This window comes from Rhipicephalus microplus, unplaced genomic scaffold, assembly GCF_043290135.1.
Source record: "Rhipicephalus microplus isolate Deutch F79 unplaced genomic scaffold, USDA_Rmic scaffold_188, whole genome shotgun sequence".
Taxonomy (NCBI): Eukaryota; Metazoa; Arthropoda; class Arachnida; order Ixodida; family Ixodidae; genus Rhipicephalus; species Rhipicephalus microplus.
In genome coordinates, this window is record NW_027464759.1 from 337,501 (window position 1) to 341,013 (window position 3,513).

Below are 3,513 nucleotides of genomic sequence, written 5' to 3' on the forward strand. Positions count from 1 at the left end.
CCGGCTGACGCAGTTTTCGCGCCGCCCCGGCTGACGCGGTTTCGTGCCGCCCCGGCAGACGCGGTTTTCGCGCCGCCCCGGCTGACGCGGTTTTTGCCGCCCCGGCTGACGCAGTTCGGACTTAGCACTTTTCGGCTGTGCCTGGCTGGCGGCCCACTCACTCGATCGCCATGTCTGTTTGCCACAGTTTTCCCGGTGGTGCCGCACCCGGGCTCGCCCCGGCTGACGCAGTTTTCGCGCCGCCCCGGCTGACGCGGTTTCGTGCCGCCCCGGCAGACGCGGTTTTCGCGCCGCCCCGGCTGACGCGGTTTCGTGCCGCCCCGGCAGACGCGGTTTTTTGCCGCCCCAGCTGACGCAGTTCGGACTTAGCACTTTTTGGCTGAGCCTTGCTGGCGGCCCACTCACTCGATCGCCATGTCTGTTTGCCACAGTTTTCCCGGTGGTGCCGCACCCGGGCTCGCCCCGGCAGACGCGTTTTTTTTTTTCTTTCGCCCCGGCTGACGCAGTTTTCGCGCCGCCCCGGCAGACGCGGTTTCGTGCCGCCCCGGCAGACGCGGTTTTTTGCGCCGCCCCGGCTGACGCGGTTTTTTGCCGCCCCGGCTGACACGGTTCGGACTTTGCACTTTTCGGCTGTGCCTGGCTGGCGGCCCACTCACTCGATCGCCATGTCTGTTTGCCACAGTTTTCCCGGTGGTGCCGCACCCGGGCTCGCCCCGGCAGACGCGTTTTTTTTTTTTTTTTTCTTTCGCCCCGGCTGACGCAGTTTTCGCGCCGCCCCGGCTGACGCGGTTTCGTGCCGCCCCGGCAGACGCGGTTTTTTGCGCCGCCCCGGCTGACGTGGTTTTTGCCGCCCCGGCTGACGCAGTTCGGACTTTGCACTTTTTGGCTGAGCCTGGCTGGCGGCCCACTCACTCGATCGCCATGTCTGTTTGCCACAGTTTTCCCGGTGGTGCCGCACCCGGGCTCGCCCCGGCAGACGCGTTTTTTTTTTTTCCTTCGCCCCGGCAGACGTGGTTCCCCCCCCCCCCCTCCGTCTTTCTTTTTGTTTTTTTTTTTCGCCGCGGCTGAAGTGGATTTTTCGGTGCCTCGACGCCCCGGTAGTCGCGGTTTTTCCGTTTCCGCACGGCCCCGGCTGACGCTGCTCGGTCACAGTCGCCTTTTGTGGTGATTGCAGACTTCTTGAGCGCGGGTGTTTTTTTTTTTTGTTGTTGTTGTTGTTTTATTACGCATTCGCTCCAGCAGACGCTGTTTAGACTTTTTGTTTCCTCTTTTATCCTGCGACGAGGTGACGAGGTTTATTCGGTGCCCCGCCGCCCCGGCTGAAGTGATTTTTCCTGTCCCGTGCCGCCCCGGCTGACGCGGTTGGGACTTCGCGTTTGTTCGGCCGCCACGGGTTTTGGCGCACTCGCTCGGTTGCTTGTTGTTGCCACTTGTTGCGAACCCAGGTTTCTTGAGCGAGCGCGGGCGTTTTTTCTTCCTTTCTTTCTTTGTTCTATGTGTTAGCGAATCGGCCTTTAATATCACACGAGGACTCACAACCAACAATTTTCAGTTTGAAGTGTAAAAAATCTGCAGGTGTTGACGTAACTGACTTGCCCCGTACCCTTGAGTACATCCATGAAGTTCTCGTAGTACTACTAAATCGCATTATTCCAAGTGGAGAAATTCCCATAAACTTGCAAACCTCTACACGAAAATCGGTGCGCGTGATAAAGTTGAAAATTATCGTCCGATATCAAATGTGCCTTCTATAACACAAATTCTAGGAAAAAAAAAAAAAAAACACTTGTTCGCCGTTTTCTGCGCCGTGACTGGCAGCACTCCGGCGAAGCGAAACGGGGTCGATTCGAGCACGATATCGGCGTCTTTCGACGTGCTCGCCGGCGACCGTCGCACGAGTACGTCGCACGAGCGCGTCTGCCGGGGCGCCGTTTGCGAAGCCGACGCAAAAGTGGGAACCGCCGCTCGGATGATCGCCGCTTTCGGCAGAGTGAGTGTTGGCACTCCGGGGAAGCGAAACAGCGTGAATGCGCCCACGAAATCGGCGTATTTTGAAGTGCCCGCCGGCGACCGTCGCACGAGTACGGTAAACCGCGTCAGCCGGGGCGTAGTTCGGGACGCCGACGAAAAAGTGGGAAGCGCAACTCGGATCTTCGCCGTTTTTGCAGGAGTGAGTGGCGGCCCTCCTGCGAGACCAAGAAGCATCGATTCGTGCACGAATTCGGCGCCTTTCGACGTGATCGCCGGCGACCGTCGCTCGAGTAGGGCAAACCGCGTCTGCCGGGGCGGGCTTCGGGACGCCGATGCGAAAGTGGGAAACGCTGCTCGGATGTTCGCCGTTTTTGGCCGAGTGAGTGCTGGCACACGGGCGAAGCCAAACGGGGCCGATTACGGCACGATATCGGCGTCTTTCGACGTGCCCGCCGGCGACCGTCGCACGAGTACGGTAAACCGCGTCAGCCCGGGCGGAGTTCGGGACGCCGATGCGAAAGTGGAGAACGCCGCTCGGATCTTCGCCGTTTTTGGAGGAGTGAGTGGCGGCACTCCGGAGAAGCCAAGGAGCGCCAATTAGCGCACGATATCGGCGTCTTTCGACGCGCTCGCCGGCGACCGTCGCACGAGTAGGGCAAACCGCGTCTGCCGGGGCGGGGTTTACGACGCCGACGCAAAAGTGGGAACCGCCGCTCGGATGTTGGCCGTTTTTGGCAGAGTGAGTGCTGGCACTCCGGCGACGCGAAAGAGCGCGAATGCGCCCACGAAAGTGGCGTATTTGGACGTGCGTGACGGCGACCGCTGCAGGAGTACGAAAAACCACGTCAGCCGGGGCGAGCGACACACGGCGGTCTGGGTGCTTATCGCTGCTATTATAGGGGCACCCCGGCAGACGCAGAAAAAAAAAAAAAATTTTCGACCTTCTTTTTTGCTGGTCGAGCTCGGGTAACCCAGGTCGCAATGGGAGCCGCGCACGAAAGCGGCGTCGCGAGACGCGTTCGCGGTCGCTAGTCGCACGAGCTCGGCAACCGCGTCAGCCGGCGCGGAGTTCGGGATGCCGACGGCTAAGTGGGTACCGCTGCTCGGATGTTCGCCGTTTTTGGCCGAGTGAGTGCTGGCACTCCGGTGAAGCCAAGGAGCGCCAATTCGTGCACGATATCGGCGTCTTTCGACGTGCCCGCCGGCCACCGCCGCACGAGTACGGCAAACCGCGTCTGCCGGGGCGGGGTTCGCGACGCGTACGCAATAGTGGGAACCGTCGCTCGGATGTTCGTCGTCTTTGGCCGAGCGAGTGCTGGCACTCCGGCGAAGCGAAACGGGGCCGATTCGGGCACGATATCGGCGTATTTCGACGTGCTCGCCGGCGACCGTCGCACGAGTACGGCAAAGCGCGTCTGCCGGGGCGAGGTTTGCGACGCCGACGAAAAAGTGGGAAGCGCCGCTCGGATCTTCGCCGTTTTTGCAGGAGTGAGTGGCGGCCCTCCTGCGAGACCAAGAAGCATCGACTCGCGCACGATATCG